The sequence below is a fragment of the Tenrec ecaudatus genome, chromosome 2 (genome assembly GCF_050624435.1).
Source record: "Tenrec ecaudatus isolate mTenEca1 chromosome 2, mTenEca1.hap1, whole genome shotgun sequence".
Taxonomy (NCBI): Eukaryota; Metazoa; Chordata; class Mammalia; order Afrosoricida; family Tenrecidae; genus Tenrec; species Tenrec ecaudatus.
In genome coordinates, this window is record NC_134531.1 from 301,556,156 (window position 1) to 301,571,594 (window position 15,439).

At 36.2% G+C, this 15,439-nt stretch overlaps 1 protein-coding gene across 1 annotated transcript in view; it reads right to left on the bottom strand.

The window, feature by feature from the left end:
* The window catches only part of ZPLD1 (zona pellucida like domain containing 1), a 125,690-nt gene that overhangs the window by 68,275 nt on the left and 41,976 nt on the right, over positions 1–15,439 (bottom strand). The window contains exon 2 of the mRNA XM_075543475.1: positions 6,534–6,645. The gene's annotated coding sequence lies outside the window, so the exon portion shown is untranslated. The remainder of the gene's footprint in view (positions 1–6,533; positions 6,646–15,439) is intronic.

Here is a 15,439-nt window from a genome sequence, read left to right on the forward strand (position 1 = left end):
GCAAGCAGATAGGATGGTTTTGTTTCAAGGCAAACCATCCCAGTGTACTGAGTCAGTGTCTCCCTTCACTTCTCCGTATAACCATGAACTACTCTCTAGCCATATGGTTGTTGATCCCTTTTCTTGTCATGTTATTGATCATACTCACAGCAAAGCGTACCCAGCTCCACAGTGGCTGCATGTACAGTTAGTTTGGTGACATTGATTATACTCAAGCCGTGCAACCACTCACAACCCCACTTCTGAGTTGTTTCTCTATTAACATAAGCTCACTGATTCCTAACTATTCAAGTTCCTGCTTCCAAGAGTAAAATTTCATCTCTGTGATTAATAAAAAAAGTGATTTCTGTTATCTAGTCAATTCTGATACCGTGTGCAGAGTACAAGCAAATGTTCCATTGAGTCTTCAAGGAAGGAGCCCTGGTGGCTTAGTGGATACAAGTTGGGCTGCTAATTTCTAGGCCAGTAGTTCAAAACCACTAGCAGCTCCAAGGGAGAAAGATGGAGCTTTCTACTCCTGTAGAGAATTATAGTCTCAGAAAACCACAGGGGGCAGTTCTTCTGTAGCCTACAGGGTCACCATGAGTCAGCACCAACTAGATGGCAGTGATTTTGTTTTTATTTGTTTGTTTTTGTTTTTATTTAGCCCTTTAGAAGCACTGCCAAACTTGATTCCCCAAATGCTTAAATTTTAATTTATTTAATACAGTTCTGACTAAAAAAATGGAAGTTGTTGAACTAGAAGAAAAACTTTATTAGGGAAAGAATCTTTCCTACTAGGAGACTTTTCCTCCCACAGATTTTTTGAGACAATGATATAAGCTTTTGTGTTTCTCTGAATTATCATGGCACTTAATCATAATGGTTGATGGATCTTATAAATGGCCTGGGCAGGTCAATTCTCCAATCACAGCTCTTCATCATTTCCAAGATCATGCATGAGAAAGCTGCACTCCATGACTTAGGAAGAAAGAAAAAGGAAAAACAAAAGCCCCCGTGGTTAAGGGTTTTAATTACCTGTCCAAAACTCACATTTCTACTTCTCTACCTGGTACCATCCATTCTAGACTTCTTACATTTCCAAAGATTATCTTAAACACCCGTGTCTGTGCTCATACAACTAGCTAGCTGGACCACTCCTATATGCGTGGGAAATTTGGACAATAAATAAGAGAGAAAAGAGTTTGCTCCATTTGAATTATGGGGTTAGTGAAGAATATTGAAAATATCATAGACAAAGAGGTATGTCTTGGAAAAAATATAACCAAAATGCTCCACAGAAGCAAGTGTAGCTAGACTTTGTTTCATGTACTTTGGACGTGTCACTCATGCTAGTCTCTCCAAAAGACCAATTTGTTCTTCCACGATATTTTCAATATTCTTCACCAATAGCATACTTCAAGTGAACCCATTCTTCTCCTGCCTTCTTTATTTATTGCCGAATGTTCCCATGCCCATGAGGTGACTAAAAATACCACGACAAACCTCAGCATTCAGGTCCTGAGGACTTAGAATATTAGGTCCAGTGTAGATGAAAACAACAAAAATAGTCTTTTTTGAGAAGTACTTGTTATTGGCTTTGGGTGTTGGCTGCATTCTTTATAGAAGCAGTTCTCTCGGCCTTTCTCGTACAAAGTCACTAAGTAGGTTTTAGTCCTGGTGGCACGGTGGCTACACGTGGGGCTGCTAAGTACAAGGTCAGCGACTTAAAATCACCAGCCACTGCGTGGGAGAAAGAGGAGGCTTTCTATTCCCACAGGAAGTTACTGTCACGTAGACCGCAGGGCAATTCTACCCTGTGCTCAGCATCACTATGAGTTGGACTCTCCTTCAGGGAAGGGAGTTTGCTTTCAGAACCTTACGTCAGTACCAGAACACTTAGCCATTCACTCACTTATTTGAAAAGGGACAGTACCTTATTGTAAAAGTGTGAAAGATCAAATTTAATAACAGCTAGTCCTGATCCAGATAATGCTTCTCAAATGTTAAGAGATGACTAAAATTTTTTGTTTTCTGTAATCAAGGAAATTATAAATCTCAAATCCATTCATTATTAGTAATAACTTATTGCTTTGTCTACATTTAATGCAAGAGAAAATCAGATTTGAGACTCTAGAAGTTGATTTGAAATTGTACCTCAATGTGTAAACTTATTATTTTAATTTTTGTTTGAATTTGGTTTACTAGTTGTTAGTGTAATTGTTTTAAATATTTAGCTAGTGTTTATAGTTCCTCTAAATAATCTCAATCAATAGTTTATATTTAAAAATTTTTGAACATTTTAGGCACTATAAATAAGGTCAATGACTAAGAACTAAAAAACATCAAGCTTAAATAATGTAATTTCCTCTGCTAAATTTTATTTTTGCTTAATTAACAGTGATTACAAACACTTCTATAATAAAATAGATAAAGCAATGAATAATGAGTACTATATTACTTTAATTTTAAGCAATCATTAAACATAGGCTTATTATTATCAGTGTTATGCCACAATCCATATACACATATGCTAATTTGTTTTTGAGACTTAAGCTTCATGAAAAAAAATTATAACGTTATAGATAATAAGTTATGGATCATAAGATTACCAGGTTTTAAACTTATATCAATAGTATAGCTTAATACAACATATTTAGTAGCAAACATTAGAGTTGAAAAATAAATAAAATTTGTCAATGAAGTCTTTAAAATATCATTAAATTTATTATCTAAAGGAAAACCTGGTTTAATTTGAAACTACAATCAGTGAAATGTACAGAAGATCCATGCTCATATTCCATGGTGTACTGAAGGCATGTTTACCTGAGAGATAGTGTAGTTCCATTAAAGGAAACTTAGCTATTTATTAGTTGAGCATATTTGAGCAAATATAATACTTTAAATTTCAATATAGAACAATAAGTAGATTAAACCCCTCTGGACCAATAATGAGAGTAGCAATACCAGGAGGATAAGGGGAAGGTGGGGGAACAAGAGGGAACTGATGACAATGATCTACATATAACCCCCTCCCTGGGGGACGGACAACAGAAAAGTGGGTGAAGGGAGACGTCGGACAATGTAAGACATGACAAAATAATAATTTCTAAATTATCAACAGTTCATGAGGAAGGGGAGAAATGAGGAGCTGTTGTCAAGGGCTCAAGTAGAAAGAAAATGTTTTGAGAATAATGATGGCAACAAATGTACAAATGTGCTGGACATAAAATATTTGTATATATGGATGGATTGTGATAAGAGTTGTATGAGCCCCCAATAAAATGATTTAAAAAAGAATTATAAGTAGTGTTCATTCATTTTTAATCTTTTGAAATGCAAAGTATATAAATGATGGTCAGGTTAGTGAGATTCAACTTAAGCACAATTTATAGTAAATCTTAAATTGACAACACATAAAACTAATAACATTTTAATTTGCTTTCAACCGTCTTTGAAAGTATTTTATATTTAGCATCTGAGTTAGTTAGCTTATTGTGCCAACCTGGCCAATAAACACATGTAGGATTAATTGAAGGACCGGGGATAAATGGTTTGCTGAGCCTCGCCTTTCGAGTTCTCGGGTCTCTTGCTTTGTGATGGTCGGACCAGGGTGCAGCTGCCTTATCAGTTCCTAGCTTCAGCTGGCAAGGCTGACTTCCTGCAAGACATCCCTGAGGAGAAGCCACATGGATCTAGCCCAATGCAGCCCTGGGTGATGGAGCAGCCATGTGGAGACCCCTGACAGCGCTGAGATGCTTACACATTCACTGACTCGGCTTTCCTCCTGCAGTCAGATCATTGAGTCTGCTTTGTGAGATGAAGGAGGACTTTGTGGACATATGGGCTAATGTTGAACTTGTGGGCTTGGGCAGCACTGGGTTGGGATGTTTTCTTGATGCTCACTTAAACTTTGGATAAAACTTCTCTCTTATAGATGGGTTTCTGTGGATTTGTTTCTCTAAAGTACCCAGACTAACACAGCATCGGTTGTTTTTTCCCCCAAATATATTGCGATAGGAATCACAATACTGTCATATGATTCTACTTTAGCTTTGTTGTTATTACAGTGTAGAAGCTATTTTTCTTCAAAAATCTTTGGCTCCAGGGTATTAAAAAAGAAGCAAACATTTTTCTTACTTCTAAAATCGTCATACAGATTCAAGTATATAATTTTAAAATATTTTAATGTGTCGTACATTTACTCTAAGTCTTAGAACATTAATACTTGAAACCAAGAGTTGACAAACATCCACTGCACTGCAAGTCGCATCCTGCCTGTCCTCTGTTAGTATGTTTGGGAGATATGACTAATTTTCACACTTCTAAAAGATTGAAAAAAAAACACTGGGTGATATCATTTGATGACTAGTGAAAATTGTATGAAATTAAACTCATATAAAGGAAGTCTAGTGGAACACAACTCTACTCACTCGTGTGTGCATTTTCTTTGGCGGCACAGAAGCTGTCGTAGCATTTTGAAAGAGTGGCGACAAAGCTCATATTTACAAAACGCATTTACTGTCTGGTGCTGTGCAGAGTAGTCGATTGACTCTGCTTTAAACTAGTATATCGCTTCCCACCCAGGCGTCACTTCAATCAAAGCACCGGGACTTTTAGAGTTTTCTTCCAGCAAACATAATCTCTTTTGCATATTTCCTCATGGACCTATTTTCTATGAACATCAATAAAGCCATTGATCATTAGCAGAAAATACTCTCTGTGCTGTTCATTCAGTATTTACAAGTGTTGAATTTGTATAATTAAGCGTCACTTCTAGTTTTGAGATGTACTTTTCTTTGACTCACTATTAAATTCACAATGACAGAATGTCTATGATTTTCTAATGGAAATATATTTGTATGTCTCTGAATAGCCAATAAAATTCAAGCTAATGGCTTAATCTGGCATATGTTGGTAGAACTACTATTTCTCATTTCCACCAGCACAATTTGTAACGAAGATAAAACCTAACAAAGCAAAGCAAGCATCCATTGTAGTCTTGACCAAGTTTACATTCCAACTTAAATCTAGAAAAAATAAAAGCATGAATGTGGATAATAAATTTGAAGAATTGAATTCCTTAAAAATAAGGTTATCAATTTCTACTGATGCAACTTAATCCTAGTCAAGAGATTGAAAACTTGATCCAAACAACACAAATCTTCACTAATTCACTGAATGATGCTATGACTAAATAGAATATAGTCTGAGCTCATGATTAGAAAAGTACCTTCACAATAGTTGCCACGCATGGGGAAAAAATGTTGTGAATTACCTCTGCAGTATCATGAGCCGTCTTTTTGAAGGAAGCAAAAATAATACTACACCTCTAGTATTTTTCTGCCATATCTACCATGATCTTGTTACTAAAGTATGTGGTCAATGACAATAATGATAACTCTATGTTATTTTAAGGAAGCTTCTGAAAGTCTTTAAAATGAAAGTACATATTTATAGAGTTCTATATTTATCTAGACAATATATAACATTTAAAAAATTCAAATTCACCTAGGAACATTAAGAATTGATCTAAATAAAAGTTCTGATATTTATCACATGACATAATGTTAAAAACTAAAAAGTAAAATGATAAAAAGAAAATTTTTCTATAGGTTTTAAACTAAATGCAACATTATTTTACTAACAAATGTATTTAAACAGAAACTAAGGGCTTTGGCCCTTAAAATAAATTGTAGTAGACCAATTTAGAGAAGCAAAATACAAAAGATGACATAATCCCAAAAGATTATTTTCTTAAACGCCTGAGTTTAAGAAGTGAGGTCTCTTTCTTAATGCCCAAAACAACTGATTCTACCAAAGACAATCTTAGACTAGATGGAGCATTAAAGGTCACTTAGCCTACAGGGATGGCAAGAACAAGAAATCAAAAGCAGTCCTGTAAGTCAAAGTATTCTGGGCTATCTGAGATTCCACGTTAACTCTAACAACACTAACTCTAATAACACTAAGTGAAAATAATGTCATTTACAAGAATATCAGACCATAATTCCATAATTATTTTCTATTATCATCTCATCTTCGTAATTAGAGTAGATGCCAGCCTCATTCAGCCTGCTTCTGTGCTTCAATGAAACGCTGATAAGAAACCTCAAACATAAATTGTCTGCTTTCTTCAATTAATTGGGCATTGACTCGTCTAGCAGACTGGGCTGTGGACAGGACTCATGTCTTGAGATTGAGTGCGGTGGTGAAGCCTGCAGACCTTTTTACTATAAACTCTAACCTCCAAATTGAACATGCTGGTGAAAGAATCAGCCACGTCTTGCAATTTAACCCAGATATTTGGGATGAGATCAGGGTGTAAATACCATTTTCGCTCTGCCTTTCTATATGCAAAGATGGTTTTCACTTCCCTTGGCCATTCTGAAGATTTTTCCAAACTCAAATCTTACCCACCATTGGAACCACAGCCACTACAAGTCACTTTCCTGGCCGTCACTTTGTGGCAAGAAAACATTCTTAAATTAAAATGCTCACCCACAAGGCAGCATTTGCAGTCCCGTTAGGTGGCTTCAGTGCCGGGCACTTACCCAAGTCCTTGGTTCTGTGGAGTCAGCTGTCTTCCATGTGCCTGGTCCTGCCGCGCGTCACCGAGTGTTCAAACGCCTGGGCTTACCAACTCTTTGAGAACAAGCTTCAAACCTCAAATGAGAGAAGAGGCATTCATTAGGAAAAGTCTTAAAGGAAAGAATAGAAACAGAAAGAAAAAAATAGAAAGGAAAAAAAATCTGGATTTTAAACAAGCACATAGTTCCACAGGTCCAAGACTAATCATCAGCAACATGAAAACTGATCTCAACTTTCATAGACCTTTGCTTTCTTCCAACTATGTCTCTTTCTGTTTTCATTTCATTCCCGGGCTCCTTTTTTATTTCCCTCTGCTGCTTTTGATCTTCTATTTTATTCTGTACAGATACCGTGAGAGCTATGTGTGAAGCGAGCCATCTTCAGCCTGCTAAGAGAAAGCCTGCCAGTATAGAAAAATCATAAACTAAGACATGATCCCTGAGATTGGATCAGGCGCTAATCCACGCGGTTATCAATGCCCCCTTGTACTTCCTGCCTGGCTCTTTCAATACGACGCTTCATGTAGTGATGAAAATGGGATATGGAGTATCATCATGAAGCCTGGTTTGATTGGGATAATATTTTCTAAGAGCCCATCAATGCAGAGAAACCCAACAGGGCCCGATTGTGAAGACTGAGCGGGACATCGAAAGAGCTTCATAATACCTGCTATTATTTAGGAGTCTCCAAGCGACTGCCACCTCCGTCGGCCTTTGGAGCTGTACGCCCAGTTTGGATTACCTCGAAGGATGTCGCCCCAATAGCTATGCTGATTTCTCAGCGGAGAGAGAGTTGTAAACAGGGACTTGGGTGTCACAGAGAACGCCATCTGAGTTGTTCCGGGCCATAGGAAAAATACGTTTAGTCCATTACTGTGCTTGAGATGAATGTGCTGAGCTTGAAGCCCATTGTGTGGATTTACAGTGCTCCATCTGCTGCTTAATAATCATGGTTGCTCTGGAAAGCAAATCACTCCATCTGGAATGGCCCTAGTGGATGCCTCTCTAAGATGCTATTTCACTCCATTGAATTATTGCAGTTTAACCTTCTCATTTGTCTCTGTAATAGAAGCAAGTTGCCTGTGGCTACCGTGAACCGGAACTGAAATCCTGGAGTTCAGCTTTGTAAGGTTTCTAGCCAATCTCCGGACTCACACACTTTCCTTAAATGATAACTGATGTTTAAGTTAATGTCACCAATAAAAACTAACAGCTTCGGCCTCTTCACGTTCCCTTAGCATGGAGTTTGGCTTTGCTTTGCTTACATAAGTAAGCTACTATCCTGAGTAAATAGGAGGTACATTAATCTACTGTTTTTTCAAATAACACTAAAATAAACTTGCTTGTCACTTCTGTGGCTAGAAACATTTATTAAAAGCACAAACACCTTCCTAAGACACCTCTTTCAGTTCTTCCTAATTATGTTGACAGGGCCTGTAGCCTTTTCCTGTTTTCCAAAAGCACATGTCTGTTTCACTCTAGTGAGATGTTTTCAAACCATGGTTCAGATTACAGAAGAATGTATCCCTGACAGGCCCACTATCATTTAAAAAGTAAAAAACTAAAGTGCAACGGATTCAAGTCACAAGAACTAAATTCTGTCATTTATTTTTTTAAATCAGTCTTTTCTTTCCTATGAGAAAATCAGCATTTCAGAAATATTGACTAACACTACCCACACACTCTGCAAGTTGCCTAACTAAAAGGACAGTAATTCTATTAGAGACTTTCAGCAAGGAAAAGATAAAATAGTTGAGAAAAAGTAATTGGTATTATTTGTATTTTTTATATCCATCTTAATTTTTTTACTTTTAAAATATGGTAGAAAGCAATTAAATAAATTCCAAAGCATCCCAAGAGAAAATTGTACTGGTCACCTGAAACGCTGAACCCATTTGGGATTTTTTTTTTATCTTATTGGCTCTTGGTCTTGGTTGAATATTTGGTTTGTTGTGTATGCTGATGTTTGTATCAGAGAATAATTTTAGCCATATAAAATACTCATCAGCACTAGAAGTGAAATCTGAGCAGTTACCCAGGCTAGAAAAGGACTTAATGCAATATTTCATCCTCAGAGGCAAAGTAACCAATGCGTTTTAGTTCCTAAAGTTGAGTCTAGACTCGAGTGGTACCCTAACTAGTAACTACTTCCTCAACCCATACACATCATTCTCAACCTCCTTTTAAACGTACATGACTAAACTTCCACTGACTTAAATATTTCAGCTACACAAGAAATGTGTAAGGTCTACCCGGTTTCATTCTAATAAAGCATGATTAATGCAACACTTGAGAATCTTGCTCATGGAGAACATCTTACATTTCATCCATGCAAGCACCTTTTCTATATGGAAAAGTAAAATTGGATTTTGTCTCTCAATGATTGGCCTAGGATTTTCCTTTGCACACTAGTTAAAACATTCAGCTGCTCCCCAAAAGCTCAGCCATTCGAATTAATGTGGGAGAAAGATGAGGCATTCTGCTTCCATAAAGATTTACAGCCAAGCAAACTCTACAGGGCAGTTCTACTCTGTAATGGAGCCACTGGGATTTGGAAGCAGCCAGACGGCAGTGGGGTTTGGGATTTATCATTCACCCTAGAGTACAATTTAGCATGATGAAATTAAAATTATCCCTCAGTCTATAATGGTTAAGAGATCAAAGCTGATTTCCACTGTAGTCTCACAAAAAGTCATTCTCAGTAAGGGACCACCCAGGGTCCAATCTTGCCTTACTCTGTGTACTCACTCTGTGGGTGAGTCAGTCTCACGTGGCTTTATAGCACTTGTAATTTTCTAACATGCTATGTAACATACTTATTGATTGATCTTCCCCCCAGCTCAGCACACACCTGAATGTAGGCTCCCTAATGCTTGGCACAAAAGAGGCGCTGAGCAGTAGTTCTCCTACAGACAATTGGTAGAGAGAGAGCCATGAAGGGATTACAGCGCATGTCCATCAACATTTACAAAAAAGGGAGGAAGGGAGAACATATGTTCTTTGTGACGTTGAAGAATAAGCTGGGACCAGCCTTAGCGCAGTCTTTAGATTCGCTTTGGAGAACGCCATTACAACACAAATATAAACGCTTTCTCTTTCTAAACCTCTGTGCTTGATAAAGTTTTAGCATCTACACAAACACCTGAATTCTTTCTTTGTTTTTACAATGAATACAAACTCACAGATATATAGGAATTCATAACACATCATTTTAAATTTGGGGGTTTAAATAAATCAAACCAGCAACCTCAAATACATAGATTGAAACCGTCTTCACTTTAAAAAAGAAAAACTTCCGCTGATACCTGAATAGCTCGGAGATGCCGTCTAATAGCTTTCTTACTGCACATCTGAACTACAGGGTGGCTAGAGTTGTTTTTTGTTTGTTTTTTCAGTGCTTAAAAAATCAGTGTGGGCTATGGGCTCTCATGAACAAATAAATTAGCTCTATACCACACAGCACTGTAGACAGATTATAAAAAGAAATTCAACAACACTTGATAGAGGGCCCAAATAAGCTTTATACATAAGAGCAATTGATTCCCAGCTCAACAAGTAAATTAATCAAATATTTCTAATCTCAGGAGCCTAGAGGCTGAATAAATTAGCCTTAGTTCTTGATCACCATAAATTGTTAGTTTGTAAGTTAGCAAATAGCTATATGACTAGATTAAAGTTTCATTGGATTGTAGTCATTACTGTACCACAGCAGGGAGAAATGTTATTTAAGGAATGCTGAATTTATTACTTTAAGTCCATGACTGGAAATACTGATATATTGTTGTTTATATATCACATAAAACGTAAGTCTCTGTTTCTTTTCAGATATTTTTAGAGAGTTCCCTTATATACAAGATTTACTGATGTATTGTTGATGCTTTCAATAAAGAATTTGTGGTAATTAGAGTATTTATGGTATATCATTTCTTGGCAGTTATTTATTTACTAAAGATCAATTCCAGGAACTATGTTAGGTATCTGATATTGAAAAACTTTAAGAAAGCTTTTAAATCATACCTATATTTGCAAGGCATTTCCTTGTGACTTGGATTGCTTAAGCACGATAATTTCTGGAAATGCTTAATCAAAAGCATTAAATCTAAAATAATTGTGGAATGGAGTGCTGTTGGCTATTAAAGAGAAATTACGGTATCAGCTCACCGATACAACTCTATTTACCAATAAAAGCACTGAAATTGTGGTTTATATTTCCAGCAAATCTTTGTCAAAAGCCACAAACTAAATAATGGTAGGAAAAATAGTTTTAATCATTTTTCTACTGTCATACAAAGGCAACCCTGTTCCCTTTTTAAGCTGAGGATTCTAAGCAATTTCTAAGCCAGAGATAAAGGCTATTGAGACAACTTTATATATTCTAGAATGATGGGAGCTTATATAAGGCCCATATTTAAATTAAACACACCTTCTTTTATAGAATAGGAAATTCAAACTTGATTCCCTACAATGGCTGGCAAATAACATAAATGAATGATCAGGGTACCTCATGAGGAAACATGTGAACACACCCAGGCAGTAATAGGAACCACATCTAATCATAGAGTAGATCTTCCTGAAACGAATCAATGGTTACACGCTTTCAATGGTCTGATACTCAGCAACATTACCCAATGTTACCAGTAATTCTTTTTTTCCCCTCACCAAACAAAGAGGTATTAAAGATTGCCAAATCAATGACATTTCCTCATTAAGGAAGTGGGATCATTTTGTGCCCAAATCTTCTCATTGTGGTTGTTTTAATGTGGGAAGGTCTGAAAGTGATTAGCATTTTCCAGAGTTAGAGAGTGAATCTTCTGTGCCCATTTATCTACTCCTGATACTGAATTTCAAAGAAGTCTAACATCCCAGCTTCATGCATTGTTTTTATAATACACAAAGTTACCACATCTTGAAAGAGAAAAATGTCTATCTTCTTGATTTTAATTTTGATATAATATTTTTAAAGTCCATAAATCACATGTCACTTTTTGAAATATTCAAAACAGTATTAAATATCATTACCCTAAGAAAACAAAAATGAAAGATGGAAAACAGAGTTAATCATCTCAGAAAGCTTCTGGTTTTTCTCAAACATGTGGGGTATTTACATATGGAAATGTGTAGTCTGGGGATGAGGAGGAGGAAAATATTGACACCTTTACATTGTCTCATGAATGAAGCATTATTAACTATTCTTTCATCAATTAAAAACTTCATTTTCTACTTTCTAACTACTGTATAGGACAGCTACACACACACACACACACACACACACACACACACACACACACAACCTCACTGCCTTTGAGTCGATTCTTATGGTGACCTTTTCAGACTGCATAGAACTGCCTTTGTGGGTTTCTGAGACTCTCACCCCGTATGGGAGTAGAAAGCCTCCTCTTTCTCCAGTGGAGATGGGTTTCAAACTGCTGACCTTGTAGTTAGCTACCCAACGCCTAACTATGCAGCACCGGGGTTCCTCATAAGTTAGGGTAAGATACCTACCAGTATCTGTGGGTAAAATATGATCTCTTTTTTTTTTCAGAAAAGTTACTTATCAGATTTTATAGAAAACAATGTTCATAAATGACTCTCTACTATACTAAAACTTAATTATATGGGAAACAAAATGTAATTATATCATTTATTGCTAAAGTAACTTAAACTGTCCATAACTTCCTGTAAGGCTGTTAAATTAAAAAGAAATCTTCAAAGTAACAAATTATTGTTCTTTGAAATCAGTTTAAGTTGGGCCCAGGATTTATGAACTTCCATGCATTTTGAAAAATTATGCTTACAATTAACATGCTATCTTAGAAAGTTGTAATTATAAAATGTTACGACAGTATCAGCTTCTAGAATAAGGATATTCATTTAATAAATGTGAATTCATTTATTTATTTTTGATAAAAAAATCAATATAATGAACATAAAATGTATGACCACTTGGGTGCTGACTCACTCTCTGCCACTGAGTGATTCTAATTCATAGTGAATTAGACAGAGTGAGATATCTCCTGCAGCCTTTAGAGGCTATAAACTTTATAAGAGCAGAACGCTGCCTCTTTCTCCCATTGAGGTGTGTTCTACAGCAGCAATTATCTTCTCTGACCAACTACCATATATATCAGTTTAGCTATGCAAACTTGTTTATAGCTTTTATATTCTTTAACTGTGAAAGAAAAATCAGATAATTGAAGAATAATTTTTAGAAACCTCTGAATAGCATTAGAGGGCATTTGACTAAAGCATTCATCCATCTGATATTTGAGTTTTCCCTAACCATTATTATATTATTATATAGCCACATTTATTATATAGCTATTATATAGCTCTCTCTCTCTCTCTCTCTCTCTCTCTCTCTCTCTCTATTTACCTCCCTCTCTCCCTCTCTCTCTCACACACACACATGCACACATACATTTAAACACACAAACACAATGTGTGGATCGAATGGTAGCTATTAAATATCCACTCATGAATCCCCCATAATGAACTTCTCACCATTTCCTAATGGAGTTTGAGGCAAATATGGTGATTAGAAAATTCATCTTTACATTGAAGAAAACTCTATCACTCTTCTTCTTTAGAATAACATAAATTATATATGATGGCACATCATATTTTACTATAATAATTTCATAATTCCCAAATTTCAGATTCTCAGACAAGCTACTTTAATTCCTTCAAACATTCTTTTTGTGATGATGCTTTAAATCCTTTTCAATGCCATGGTAGCTTCCAGATGTTCTACAGCAAGTCTTCAGCATCTTCCCAATGTGCGGACTTTAGAACTAAATATGATCTTGCTGCTGGGTCTAGTCAGCATACAGCTCAGGACTGAGCACAGTAGAGCACAGTTCTACTTCCTAGTTCCAAATTCTATACTACTCAAGATAATTTGCTTTGTTAAACAAATTCATTTTATGGATGTTTCATCTAAGGCACATTTCCTCTCCTATAACTTCACAGAGCTTTGGGGGAGTTATCTAGCCACAAATGAAAGAACTTGTATTTATTCACAATAAAATCATCTTACTAGATTGACTATTCATTCTTGGCTGATGAGGGCCGTGATTCTGGTCTCCCACATGTTTTCTACTACTTAGCTTTGTCTCAAATGTAGAAGTTAAAATTATATTTGTTTCAGCAAGCCCGGTTCTTTCAATTAGATTAAAGCAAGCTTTCGTTGACTTTCTAAGGAAATGAATCTATACCAGCTAGTCAATGCGTGTTGTTAATATTTTCCCAGATATAAAAGTTACCTTACTAATTCTTTGAATTGTTTAACTCAGAACAATTATAATACTGAAGCTGAATAGGTTATAGTTATTCCTACTCAGCTAACCAAATTCTCAAAAGGGACTCAAACCTTTGAATGAATAATCCTAAATCAGTATTCCGTGGGGATCACATACTCCAGGAGGAATTAAATATCTGCTAATCATTCTAGGCAAAGGCTTTCCTTTATGTACTCTCAGCTTTGGAGAAGTAGAATCCAATTTGCTTCCAGCTCCCATCTTTCAGCCAACAGTTTAATAGGATGCCTATGTAAAATAAACCATTGTGACCATTTTGCGTTATTTGAAACCTGATGTATTTTCTTCCTCACGATGAGCATAAATGGGGATATTATGGACATAGAAAGGATATTAACAATGCAGACACAATTCTCCCTTAGGTCCTGAAGCCCTTTCACATTTATTTCCTGAAACATTTGTACAAGAGATGATGTGAAATCATTCTTCCCAACCAGTATGATAAATATTTTGAAAGGTAAGCATTGTCACATTTTGAAACACAGTACAAGTCAATTGCTTCTCTTGTCTGATCACCCTCCCTATCCCTACTACCCTCTTTCTGAACACAGCATGTGGAAGGAGCTTCATAAACAAAGAACCCATTCAGGACTTTAGTACCTGAGCCAATCCCCACTCAACAGGTCTCCTATGCACCTGCAGGTGCCAGACAGCAACTCTTGTATTCCATTCTCCAAAAGGATTCCTAATAAAGAGCGGATTAAACTCTAAGTGGCTTCCTGACTTTACCATTCCTAAAGCCCAGTGTTAGGTCGCTGAAAGATCGCTTCACTTAGTGCAGTCAGGAGTCTAACAGCCTTTATAAACTGAATGAGTGATGTAATAATTTTGTGTGGGTGTGATGAAATTTCAGAGTAGGTAGACAGCTGTTTTATATACATATCTCTTCACTTTTTTGTTACATCTCTTCATTTCTAGAAAACAGTTCCTCCACTGTGTTTTGAATGCAAGGTTTTAATGAGGATTGTGAGACATAACTGATAGTATTTTTAATAATAATCTTATAGTAATTGAAAAGCAAAACTAATAAAATATATATATTTGCACAATACAAGTAAGTCATCAACTCCATTCTAGGCAAATATTTACTTGTCATATGAATATATAAGTTCTTCAGGGTGGGTAAAAGCTGAGCCTATAAATATAAAAAAATACATTGTGGCAATGATACTATAGACTCCTGTTCAATTAGATCAATATACAAGCAAGATGACAAAGGAAATACATCACATCGGATGGCAGACTCTCCAAATTATCAAACATAAAATTAAAACAGAAGAGAAAACACTAAATCTATTGCTTTTATGAATATAATCAGCAGTCTGGAAAATGAGTTTTATACAGACATAATGAGCTCTCAAGAAAAAAATTGTGTAAAATCTAATCAACGTTAATTATGACGAGTGCCATTGTTACCATGATTTCTTGCCCTAAACATTGTCCAGAGTCCTCCATGCTCCCTGAGGCATGACACTGCTGAGGGGCCACATTTCAGTCGTATAGGCGTACAGAGATATTTGTGAAGACTTATTTGATAAGGGACCAATAGTGGGC